The 13,869-nt window shown below is 35.2% G+C and overlaps 1 protein-coding gene across 1 annotated transcript in view; it reads left to right on the top strand.

The window, feature by feature from the left end:
* Positions 1-3,063: 3,063 nt before the first annotated feature.
* Sec24CD (COPII coat complex component secretory 24CD) overlaps positions 3,064-13,869 on the top strand; it is a 400,801-nt gene continuing 389,995 nt past the window's right edge. Inside the window, exon 1 of the mRNA XM_090409481.1 lies at positions 3,064-3,373. The gene's annotated coding sequence lies outside the window, so the exon portion shown is untranslated. The remainder of the gene's footprint in view (positions 3,374-13,869) is intronic.

The following is a 13,869-nucleotide window of genomic DNA, read 5'->3' as shown; positions in this document are numbered from 1 at the left end:
AGATCATAATGCAAAGTCTGTGTATCTTACCCAACGATGTGGGCTACGTTGAATTAGAAACGATTTGACAAGTTACACATATACCTAGATAAAAATAATACATAACATATTTAATTTTTCTTAGTGTCTGTTTAGGTTTTTGGTTCATTTTTACCATAATGCTAGGCTTCTAGGCTCAGAAAAACTGTCACAGGTCCGATTTTATTCGCTGACTAGAGGAAATCTCTCTTTTCCCGCTTTTTTTCAGCTTGATCCGATTTAATTTACTCCTGGCATAAGTAAATAGGTTTTTTTTACGTTTTTCTACTGGGCATGTATATATTTCCTTATGTAATTTATAATTTTGAGGACCCATCATAGAACGTTATTTAGGTGTCGTATTATGTTCAACACAGAACTTTCTTATTATTCTATTAAATTAGGGCGAGTATTTTTTCTTTAATTCAGATTGCCTAGCAGTGAGACACTCCGAAGAATCTATGTTAAGATAAACAAAGTCCATCTTTGTCCATATTATAAAATTTGGTTTTAATCAACCAATTAAACAGGAGCTATAATTAATATTGCAAGATATTGCAACGAATTGCAATAACGTTCACCAGTTATAGTCCCGTTTTCCAGCACTTGTAGCACGGTGCCCTCATTAAGCATAATACCTCCCCAAACCATGACCCCAGTACCACTTTATCTATCCCTTTCACGTACATTCCCATGATGGTAAGCAGTACCGCTTCCAGATCAAGTGTCATCTAGAATCGGAGGAAAGGCTAAAACGATACTTATCTGTAAAGGGTGTATTAGCCCATTGGTGTCTTGTCCAATTTTTATGATACGACACCATGAAAACGTGATCTATTATGATCAGTGGATAAAGAAACTCAAACTGCTACCCTTCGACAGTATAGCCCTACTTGTTGCAGACGTCTTGCCACAATATATCAAGCTAACCGCACACATGTGCGTGAATGGAACTGAATTGAAAGCTTATATGTCGATTACGCTTTGATGTAATAAGCGATAATCTATCTTTATCCTCCATGGTGGAATGAGGGAGCGACTTCTCATCAAAAGTCTGGAACTCATTCCATTAGTTTGAAACGCTGCCCTGAGCCTCAGTATAAAACTGTGAGATTCCAATCAATAAATCTATGGCCTTCTTCAGCTTTCCAATAATTCTTTCTCTCGTGAGATCATTTAGATGATGTCTTTCAGCAATTACAATACAACCAACTTTGCAACTTTATTCTTTCATGTAAAGAGCTTCCGTCAAACACAATTCGCTTAGCGCAGCCTTTTGCTTTTAACCCTATTGAGTGCTTCCAATTGATCTCTTTGTGAATAATCGAAAATTTGAATGTGTACTGCCTTTCTAGTCGAAATTTTCAATGATACAAATAGCCAGAAGTTGATTTGTCTGACTTTAGGGTTGCAATCTTCAGAAAAAGTGTTCGTCATTTGGTTTTGGGCAAGCAGTGTGTGTGTTTTTGTGTATGTGTGTATTTATGTGTATACACACACTGCTTGGAATGAACAGACACCATAGTATGAGGAACAAATAGCCATGTTGCCCACTTTAATAATATGTAAGACCTCTCACTGCGAGGAGTGCAGCAGTCCTACGGGACATACTTTTCGCAAATATGCAATAGCGATCAATGCGAAATTATTTCGGTAAGCTTGTAATGAGGTCCTGGACTGTTGTATGGTGGATGTCCTTTTATCTCACCCAACGCTCCAGTTTATTCCACAGATGAACTGAAATGTCAGTTCATCTGCGGTATATCATGCTGCTGCTGGTCATTGTCTTACTGAAGGAGAAAATGGCCAGTTTCGTAGAAACACCAAAATGTAGGATGCATTGCATTGTCCAGAATGTTTAGTTACGTTTCTCATTCCAGTGTTTCTGGCACCAAGAATAATGGTCCAAGCCAAAGCAGGAAGAACAAGAGAATACCATTACATCCCGACCTCCGAATTTCATACTTGAGGTTGTACACTCTGGTAAGAGATGCTCACCCAGAATCTCTACGCCCGTTCATCTGCTCGCTAGAAAGTGTATCGTGATTCGTCGCTTCATAACGCAACTTTCCAATCTTCGAAGTCCCACTGTACACACGCTCTTTGCACCATTGAAGACGACGCTGTATATTGGTTCGATAATATGCGGCTTGCATATTGCGATACTACCATGGAAACTCATGTTATGGGCCTTGGTTCAGAATATTTTTGTGCAAAACAGTGTTCTACCCGATGCCAGGAAGTCCGCATTCAACGTGTCGGTCAACGAATGTTTTTTTTTTTTTTTTTTTTTTAATAGTACCCTTTGTAGCACCATACGACCATGTTTGCTGAGTGTGGTGATTCGTCCTCTTTTGGGAACACTTGCTTCTCTGCACCTCCATCTCAGTCTGGTAGCCCTGTTTGTTGACATGAGATGGCTTAATTTGTAAACAATTTGCCGAATAGATAATCCTACATGTCATCATATCTCAACGCTTCTTTTAAAGTCTGTCAGTTCCTTTCTTGCAGACATTTCACTTGGACACAGTTGCCCTTATTTGGGAGCATCATATTCCTCCAATTTATGCTGTCTACAAAACTAAAATAAAAACTTGACTTGTTACATGGCGCGATGCACCTTGCCCATGGGCGTGTGCGTTGACCTCTTTCCAAGCCGTGTGTGTGTGTGTGCGTGTGTGTGTCTAGACACACACACACATACACACATATACCCGTGAAAAGTAGAATGAGTTAATTTCTGGTTTCATTAAATGTTCAGGCCAACTTCAGAAGGATTACAAGTCAATTTTTTTATTTATTTTATTTTTTAAACTATAACTATAATCGTTAAATGCTTATCATTTTAAGTTCAGCTACCTATTGAGTGATTTCGCGTAGTTTATTTCTATTAGTGGCCAAAACGCATATCAGATCTAGTTTCATTAAATGTTCAGATCAACCTCAGAAGGAAATGGAAATTGTAGTTTAAAACGTGGAGACACTTTCTTGTGTTTGACTATTATTTGGTGATCTGTATGATAATCATAGATAAACAGAAACCCCACCTATATTCTAAGTCGTTGCAAGTTTCATTTTTTATTTTACTAAGAAATCCCAACGATTTTGATGTATAACAGATGATCTTAATTCTTGTTAAAGAATTGTGTTACGCATGCGCAACTTGTCGGCCTTACGTGGCATGACACTATCATTAAATGGTATGGCTAAAGAATTACGTTTTGTGAGGGTGGTTTACGTTATTGAGGAATATTGTTTTTTGTCGAGCTTGTAAGAACGCTTGAAAATTCCAAAACACATCCATTGGAATATTGGTATCGTGAATAAGGACCATTCTGAACGTGTTTAGTACCAGGTAAGAGTGCATGTCCAGCTTTAAAGATTCGCTTGTTTATTTTTTTCCCAGAGTGATGATACACTGCTGTTAACACAAAATAAGGCCTTTTCATACCAGAATACTTAATCAGAGAGGAATATGAAAATATAGACAACTTTATGTATTCCGATTCCTATTTATTACACCACAATCATAAGCCTGATGCTTTACCGTGTGGTTTATGCTCGTTTGTTTTCATTATTGTACTAAAATATATACATTTTCCGGTATGGCATTGAATTTTCCCCTATGTTTAGTGAAATCATATTGTTAAACTGTTGAATTACATGAAAAACTAGTAATGTATTTTGCATCTTTACGCTATTTTTCGTACCGGAATTATGTTTACACATCCACGTTTCGCTACACGTAACGAATAACTTGAACCATAAGGAATAGTTTCGGCTCAGAACCTGACAACTTTTAAGCATTCGTCATGTAGTTTCTTGAAACGTAAACATGCTAAAAAGATATGTAAGCTTAGAGTTTAAAAGTTTCTTCAGGAATTCTGATAGGATCGATGTGTTTAGGGATCCTTACTTTATTATTATTGACAAGATTCTGGAGTGAAGACTTATCCAGGAATTTTAGATGTTCGTTTTAATGAAGTAATACAGAAGAGTATCATATACCATATGATAAACACTTATTGGAGAGTGTGTTTGTCAGTTATTTAACGTGTGTGTGTTGTCATATATAAGGTTGGTCCCTATGACTGTGTTGTTGTATTAGATGAATGCATTATTAATTGTTATTGCCAACAAATCTGCCAAAGATAATTATCCAGAAGAAATGATCAGATGAGACATGAGAGAGAAAGAAAACAGTTTGATAATACATCTCTGTGTTATCCTTTGCCATCTTATTTTTAGGATAGATCCAGTTGTTTTCTCAATGCAGTTTCACTTCCCACCTTCTTGGTTTCTCTCCCTCCCAAATCCATAACTTTTCTTGTTTCAGCAGTTCCAGCAATAAGGGGAGGAATGACGAATTTGTCAGTTCACCAGAGCATTGATTGTAGAAGAGACATAGAACTGAATTGTGTGAAGAGATTGAAATAAGTGTGAGAGAAAGGTCATCTGTGGGCAGAATTAACCTCTGGACAGTATCAAGCATTTTTATGGAGGTTTTAGTAGTGCCATCCCAAATGTGTGAACAGTATTCCAAGGATAGGCAGATTTTAGATTTATATAGTTAGTAGCTGGGTGGTTGTAAAATCACATTGTTGAGCAGAAATGAATGACCTGTTTTTTTTTTTTTTTTTTTTAGAGTGTGAGGAAACTATTGATATAATGTTTATGCTTGGAAACTAAAAAGGTAAAATATCAGTCCAGGCAGAAACTTGATAGTAGAGCATGACAATTTATACAAGTGATGTGGGCAAGGCACAAAAAAATTAAGTCAGCTGGATTGTTGTTCAGCCATCCTATATTAGTGTTATGGTTATAACACTGATATATACAGGTGTTATGGTTATAATTGACAACAGCAACAAAAATAAATGAATAAAATAAATAAATCTAAAAGTTAGAAAAATGTACAGAAATAGTAGTATTATATTACTGTTACTATTTTTTCACAACTCTGAGGAATTTAAGGACTTGTTGTGGGAGGGTATTGTACCCTTCAGCATACAACTTGCAGTCTTCACTAATAACTGTGGACTATCTACTGTCCACTGCCAATAGTACTTTTTATTTGTAAATTGCATATGTTTTCCTTGCTGATTTGCCTGTATGTGGGATGAAAAAACTGAGTTTATGGGAGTAAAAAAAAAATCCCTGCTTCTCCATATGAGATCAGCTAACTCACCTTCAGTTGAAAAAGCCCATGTAAATATTCTTCTCATCATGACAAGAATCAAACATGAGATTTACAAAATATTTAGTATAAAGGAACTGAGATACCTATCTGTTGCCCGTAACCAAAGTTGTGATTCATTATAGCTGTTACCAGTGCTATTTTTACAAATAATCTTAAGTTTCCTTGTGACCATTAACACTTAAAATGTCTAACAGTAAGAAGAATTTAACAATAGTAAATAAATATAGCAGTTGGAGTGCTGATAAATAATAGACTAATTTGGAGGAAAATTGTTGACAGGGCATTAAGAATAAGGTAAATGTAATCATGTAGTATTGCCATATCTTATATGCACCTTGAAGGTACATATGAGGAAATTTATGATGTTCTTCATCTAGAGGGTAATCTTCATCTAGAGGTAGTAAAACATAGAAGGGAAAAAATTATCTTTAATTGAAAAAGAAAATACTGTACAGCTTTTTCTTTTGCTGACAGGGCATTATGTTGACTGATTGTGGCTGATAGAAAATTATTGCAAAATTTCTTTCTATACATTATTAATTCTAATGATGCTGTAGCCATCTCCCACATATGATGGAACAATGACCGAGTCAGGATGGGTTGTTTGGAATTATCAGCAATGCACCTAAAGGCTTATGTCTGTTAATTGTTTTCCTGGCAGCATGAAAAACCAGAGTTTCTTGGAGGAAAAATCCTGTTGTCTTCATACAAGACCACCTAACTCAACTTCAGTTGAAAAGCTCTCAGAATAGTTCTTCATATCTGAGATGTGATTCAGACACTAAATTTTTCCACCTAAAGGACATAGTCATTATTAATAGTGGCTTCAGTAATGGTTAATGAAACATTTTTCTTTTTTTGGACATGCGTCTCCCAATACATAGCATATTTTGCATCATCTTCCTAAGGGAGATTGTGTTAAAAAATAAAAAGAATTTTATAAATTCGTTTTTTCATTGTTAGGCTGAGAATGTTTCAGACCACCCTCATAGAGTTGTGGTTAAAGTGTTTTAGAGAGATGAATAATGAGGACAAATCTCAGATTTGGGTTAACAAGAGCAGCATTTTATTTGTTTGACAGTACGAGTTTATTAAAGGAACATCATGTTTTAGCAATTTACTTTAAGCAAAAGTAAGTACTTTATTTACATGAATGCAGTGATACCTAAGTGACAAATGCATCAGAGAAGGAGGATGAATACTGAGTGGTATATTTTGATTTGGCAAAAGGTCTTTGATAGAGTGCAACATGACAAGCTGTTAGTTAAATTTACATCAGTGTTCTGGATTTCAGATTGCTGTATGACTGGTTAATATTAGGGAGCAATATTCTGGCAGAAGAAATTCGAAAGTGGCATTTTAAATACTTTGCAGTTTTAACTTGTGATAATGATGCGGGAAAGGTTCGAATGGTGCTATATGAATATTGCAAAGTTGTAAATTACTGTACCAAGTTGTGCAGATAGTTTGGCTTTGTTAAAGGACTTTAATAGACTGGGTGAGTAGACACAAGAGTAAGGTCACTGGCTCAATGTTGCAAAGTGTAATGTTTTAGAATTGTGGAAGTGAAGACAGGATGCAAAATATTTAAATGGTGGAAATATAACATGAAGACATAAGTTACATAAATGATATGAGAAACAATTTGAAAGGAAATATTCAGTTATTTGCTCATGAAGGAAAATTAGGCATAGTAATAGTAAATCAAGGCAATGTGAATATCCTGCAGGATGATGTAAATAGACTGATTTCCTGGTGTAGAAATTCCATCACTGAGGTACACAGATTGTATTCTTATTCCAAAATGCCTAACTTGACATTTCTGTACATTAAACTGATAGCCATTATCTTTTGCCCACAATGACATTCACTTGTGGTTCAATTCAGATTCCAATTTATCGCATACTTTGTACAGTGCACAAGTCACAAAGTTCAACAATTCGTGTGTTATTAGTAGTAATAACGATTTTAGTAATAGTTTATAATCAGTTATAGTTCAGTTACACAGGATAGATTACACAATTATCTATCTGTATAATTTTTTTTTTAGTACAGAATGTTAGGAAAATATCTTATTTAAATTGTATAAATAATGATATTAACAATTTGTTTTACTTTTTTTTTTACATTCATATTTACAGTGATTCAATTTACAATGATTCATTTTTTATTAAATTGATTATAATATTTATGTGTAGATTAGTGAGACGATTTTCTCCCATGTACTTCGAAGCTTGGGTTAGCTTTTATGAAGAGAGTGGGATTAACCTTCACTATTTATGTTGTTGCTACTGTTTATGAATGGGATGTAGGCATTGGATGCTGGTGATTTGTAATGTGTATATTAGTGTTAATGGTATATTAACTTTGTTGGTTAATAATTTCCAGAGTTCATGCTTTAATGTTCTTTAGTTACCTATGCGTTTTAAATTTCTTGATAGGTTGCTGAGTAGCGTGGGTATCTGATATGATCTCACAAAAGAACCTTATGAGTTGGTGTAGGGACGTAGAGATGTTGTAGGTCGTGTTATACGATATGTGTCTCTGTAGTGTTTCAGATTTTTAATGCTCAGGATGTTCTGTCGCTATGTGCTGGTCGGATATTGGTTGTTGCGTATAAGGTGTTCAAATCACTGTTGATACAATTTTCCTATGTAATATTTCTAATTTTGTTAGATGGCTGTTTATGTTTGCATAGACTGTTATACCGTATCTGAGTAGAGATTCACAGATACAGTGATATAGGAGTTTTTTTTATGTTAGATGGAATAATGTCTTTTGGAAGAGTTTTGCTCCGTATGTATTCTATGTGTAGTATGTAGGTATTCTATGTGTTTTGTCCATTTAAGGTATCTTTGTCCAAGATACCTTGGTCTCTACAATCTATGTAGAGACTAAGGTATTTTGCATGTATTACAGGTTTGATTTCGGGACATTGGCAGGTTTTTTGTTGTTAATGTATCAGTGTGTGACAATGTATCGATAGTGGTGCAGGGCGCATGATTCTTGGGTTGTGTATTATCAACATTTGTGTTTTGGTGTGGTTGATTACAATTGCATTTTGGTAGAAGTATGTTGTAATTTCATTCAGGTCTTGTTGTGCTTTGGAGAGAGCCATGTTGATGTCTCTGTGGATTCCTAGCAGTGAGGTGTCATCTGCGTACTGAAATATTTCACTTCTTAGTGTTAATTATTCTTAGTGGGCAATTTAATCTCCACCAGTAGCCAATCAGAGAGAGCTGGCCTATGTCTATCACTAATTATAGGTGCACCAATAAAGAGACGAGCAAACAAGTGCTGCCATCTCTTGGTACCTAACCTAACAGGATAGGTTACTGTCTGAAATAATGTGGGTTCTACAGTCGATTTTCTTGAGCTTATGGGATGAAAAACCAGAGTTGCTGGGAGAAAAAACCTGCTTGTCCATGCCAGAGATAGACTAACTCGGGAACCAGTTTAAGAACGACTTAGAAAAAGTTCCTCCATCAGTCGGCAACTAGAATCAAACTATCTATCCTCATGAGGCCAAGCGCAAAGGATGCAAGTGCCACTTCCACTGAGCTACACAGGCCTCTTTTCACATCAGATTAAAAAAAAAAAAAAAAAAAAAAATTATTAAATTTATGATTATTTATTATTATATTATGCGTTTACAAAAGCTTGTTTTTTTAACAAATGAAATTCATACAAATTTTCCAGATGAATGAGAATAATTTTTATAGTATTTATACAATAACAATAAATTATATATATTTACAATTCTTTGTATTTAAGCACTGTAACTACAACACTTAAATGTAATAATTGGATTTTTTTTTTCTTTGTGTTGATCTCGGTTGAGATGTAACGTCTCAGCTTCCATCCTTGAAGCTTTTTAATAAACTATCTGAGGATAACACGAGTTATTTGTTTACAGGTTTGATTGCTGTGATGGACATAGGCTAATGTTTGTTAGGTCTGATAGTCACTATTGCCATAGGACGACAAATTCATTCACATGCAGGGATACGTGCACACGCACACATGATAATTTGGAATGTCACGACATTGTTTCAACCTGAGCGGTAGTGGTTTTACTGTTGTGTGTGTGTGTTTTTTTATGTTGGAAAGTGGATGTTAGATGGTTATATATAAATATTATCGAAACTGGTTCAATCAGTGGATTTCTGAATATCATTAATTTTGTCTTGTCAGAGTTTAGATGTATGGAGTTTTTGGTGAGCCATTCAATGAACAGATTTATGTCATGCTGCATATTTGTTTGGGTGATGCTTGCATTATGATGGATGGATATTATGTAATTATTGTGTAATTTTGTCTTATCAGAATTTAGGTGTATAGAGTGTGAGCCAATCAGTGAGCAGATTTATGTGGGTGGTCTGAAAAGTTCTCAGCCTTGACCATAAATGGCAAAACTATCGGCAAGATTTGTTTTTTCTTAGTTAGTACATCTGTCATAAGCATCTATGTGAAATTGCAAGTCATTTTATCAAGTTGTTTTTTTATACAGCTGTTGAAAGCCAAAGTGTTGTGTGTATCCCTTGAAATAGATACAATTCTTTGTAAAAGAAGGTTTAATGCCAAAAGAAATTCATTCGAAGTTCATAAAAGTTTATTGGCACTCTTCTCCTTCATGTTTGACAATTAAGAAATGAGCTGCCGAGTTTAAACATGACTGTACCAGCTTTAAAGATGATCCATGTCAACAGAAATCATTGATAAAGTGCACGATATGGTATTGGATAACCGGCGAGTCAAAGTGCATGAAATTGTTGAGACTAGCATTTCAAAAGTACGTATAGGATATGTTTTGCATGAAGAATTGCAAATGAAAAAGCTTTGCACAAGATGGGTGCCGCACTCCCATGAAAATCTCTGAACAGCATTTGGAATGTTTTAACAAGAATAATAAAACTGATTTTGTGTGTCAATTTATTACTATGAATGAGACTTGGATTCACCACTACTCACCAGAATCCAAATAGTTGTTAAAACAGTGGACAGAAGGTGGTTGTTCAGCGCCAAGACAAAGTCATGGCATCTGCATTTTGGGATGCTAAAGGCATTTTGTTTATTAATTATCTTGAAAAGGGTAAAACAATAACTGGGGAATATTATTCCGATCTCTTAAAGACCAGACAAAAAAAATTTCGTCAGAAAAGACCCGGTTTGCAGAAGGAAAAAATCATCTTTCATCAGGACAATCCATCTGTGCATAAAAGTGTTTTGGCAATGGAGAGAGAGAATGTCATTGATGTAAAGGGGGAAGAGGTGAGTGAGAGTGTAGAACCTTGGGATTCTCCTGCATTGATAGAGGTCTGAGAAGAAGTCATCTGCTATGACACACACATTCACACAATGAATAACCAGTGAAGAAACTGGCAATTCAATCACAGAGTGTAGGAGAGAGACTATAAGATGGTAACTTCTTCAGGAGACTGCAGTGCTAGATGCTTTCAAATGCCTTTGAAATATTGAGGGTGATAACATGAGTTTTTCCAAATCTTTCCATGGCCTGTGTCCAAAGGTGAGTGCGATTAGCAAGGAGGTTAACTATAGAATGAGTATGGTGGAATCCACATTGGTAATTGCTGATTAATTAATAAGTCTCCAGGCAGTGAAGAAGCTTGTTGTTTATAACCTATTCATCACTTTTGAAAGTACTGATGTGAGAGTAATGGGATGTTAGATGGTTGACATTTGTCACCCTTTTCGGGTACAGGCTAGATGCAAGCCTTCTTCCATACTGTTGGAAGATGCTAGTGGAAGATGATAGCTTATGTTAATTTTGGGCACAAGTTTGAGTACAGTTGGAGGAATATCATTTGGACCAGGAGCCTTATTAATATAGAGATAAATCAGGGTTTTCCTGATGTCTTTCTGACAAAAGTGCAGAGAAGGTAAGTAGTGGGCAGTGTGGGAGGTGATTTGCCTTGGTTGTCCAAAGCAAGAGTTGGAGGAGAAAATTGATGTCAAGAGGTCTGCCTTTTCCTTAGAGGAGGTTACCATGGTACCATCAAAATGAAAGAGAGGTGGGAACAGAGAAGGACAAAAATTATGCCAAACAGTCTTAGAAAGGGCCAGACTGCCAGTGCAGCAGAAGAAAGTTTATTGCATTTCATTCATATGAAGTCTACTTTTGAGTGATCTTTTTTTGATTGTTCTGAGATGTTGTTTATGCTGGAGTTTTTAATCTAAGCCAATGAACATATGCTGCATTGAACTGTAGAAACGCATTTTTTTTTTTTTCAGCATCAAGACTTATTAATAAATTTAAACATCAAATTTGTATCAAATAGGGGAAGAAAATCTAAACAGTACAAAGTTCAGCTAATGGCATTTTGTTATAGAGATTAATCATGTATGCAATTTGATATCATCACATTGTAGGCAATAACAGAATTTGTGTAGTCTGGCTCTAAGTTTTTTCCCCCCTTGTGTCCAAAGGTGGATACAGGTCCTGAAATAATTTGCTATTAACTATTGCTGAAAATCAAGCAGAAGGAAAAGATCTTAAATTTGCATAATTTTTTTCCCTTTCATGATACGATTTATATACAGGGCGTTTCAAATTAAAGTACCCCCATTCAGAGCAGTATAGAGAGAACCAGTAGATGAAATAGCCTCAGATTTGGTGGGTACCTTAACCAGATCATGAGGAAGAGATTGTGATGATAATAATAATAATAATAATAATAAAAATATTTCAAAAATTGGCCAGTGAGGGAAATATGGCACTGTAAGCGAGATGGCCAGGATACCTTTAGGGTAGGATACCTCCGTAGCGCAATTAGAAGAATGACGGTACGTTGCGCCCTTCAGTTGGAAAAGGCCTAAGCTCGAGTCTCATCATGATAGGAGGAATCTTTATATGGACTTTTTCAATCGAAGATGAGCTAGCCGATCTCATACAGAAGTAGCAGGGGTTTTTTCTCCCGGAAATTCGGGTTTTTCATCTTGCATACAGACAAATCGGCCCTTCAGAACATACGCAATTTACAGACAAAAAAAAATACTAGCTGTGGTGGTGGTCAGCAGATGATTGGTAGTAGAGGTGTAGATGGAGAGTTGTACAATAGGTGTCCTCCTGCGATGAGTCTTCGGACTCCTTGGAGGTGTCATGAATAATAATACAAATAATGTAGTTCATGAATTAAACTGTTATTGAAATATCAATTGAAATAAATAATAACATATATCTATGCTTTATAGACTTTCAAAAAACATTTGACAGCATGTCATGAAAACTTAATAGAAATATTAAGACATTCAAATTGATACAAAAGACCTCAGAATAATAATAATAGAATTATATTGGAATTGGAAAACACAAATTATAAACAAAATTAATAATGAAACACTAACATCAAAAAAGGAGTGAGACAAGGATGTGTAATGTAATATCCCCCTATACTTTTCAATATATACAGTGAAATGAAAAAGAAAGAATACGAAGAAACTGAAATTAGAATAAAAATAAATGGCAATAGAATTAACAATATTAGATTTGCTGATAATTTGATGTTCATAGCGAAATCAAAAGCAGAGTTATAAAATATGGCCGAAATGCTATTCAAAAAGAGTCAGAATTATGGCTTAGTATTAAATACAGCTAAAATAAGTATATGGTAATAAGCCCTTGAGTACTACCTGGAATCCAAACCTTTTGCCTTCTTAGCATGTATGATGATGCAATTTCACATATGCTATGTCTCTGTAGGAAAGGTTTACAGTGTTTGGACAAATATTTTAGTAACATATATATCAGTTCTACAAGTTGCATAACCTATAATGATGCAGTGCAATGTGTTAGGGTGTGATTAGTGAGAAAGAGGATATCTTTGAACAGGTGAGGTCAGTGTCTATCAAAAACAGTTTGGGAAAGACTGGTCTAATAAAAACAGTTTGGGAAAGACTGGTCTAATAAAAACAAGTTGAAAGAATGAAATTAAAGAGTTCAAGTTGGGAGAAAAAAAAAAAACAAAAAAAATGCCTGTCTGGATGTTAACTGGTAGTTGCTTGTATTTACATGTTAAGGTGAAAATGGAGGAGTGATGATGGTCAGTTTGGAGTACTTCGATGAAATAGCCATAGAAAAGACAATGCAGAAACTTGTTGAGCACTTGATCGATTTTTGTATCATCTGTTAATTGGATTGCCTCCCGAATAGCATCAAGCATTTTTATGGAGGTTTTTGAATGGCATCCCAAATGTGAAGACATTATCTAAAGGGGTGTGGATTTGTAATGCTGTCAGTAGTACAAATGAGAAGCGAAATGTTTTCATTTGGAATGGAGATGTGAATATTATCAAGAGTAAAAGGGAGTGAAATTTTATGGTACATAAATGTGTTTGCAGGTTCCAAGTTATCCTGGGAAGCAGGTCACTGTGATAATGTTAATGGAAGTGCCTTGAAACTTGCATCATTTGAGCGCTGCAAGTTTTGTCATATTAAGAGGAACAAAACAAAGTATACTGTTATCAGTGAAACTTTTTTTTTTAATATCAGTTTTATTTATATATTTCAGGTTGCATAATAGTCCATGTTCGTGTGGCAGGGTTTGTTAGACTAGAAGTTTTGAAATCCTTAAGAAAAGAAGAAGAAAAAAATAAAAGAAAGAACCACTATGTGATGCTGAATATAAAAGTAA

This window comes from Typopeltis vanoorti, chromosome 19 (assembly GCF_054136105.1).
Source record: "Typopeltis vanoorti isolate ZY-2024b chromosome 19, IOZ_Tvanoo_1.0, whole genome shotgun sequence".
NCBI lineage: Eukaryota > Metazoa > Arthropoda > Arachnida > Uropygi > Thelyphonidae > Typopeltis > Typopeltis vanoorti.
Note: the sequence above shows the minus strand (reverse complement) of the source record. Positions and strands in the feature narration are given on the sequence as shown.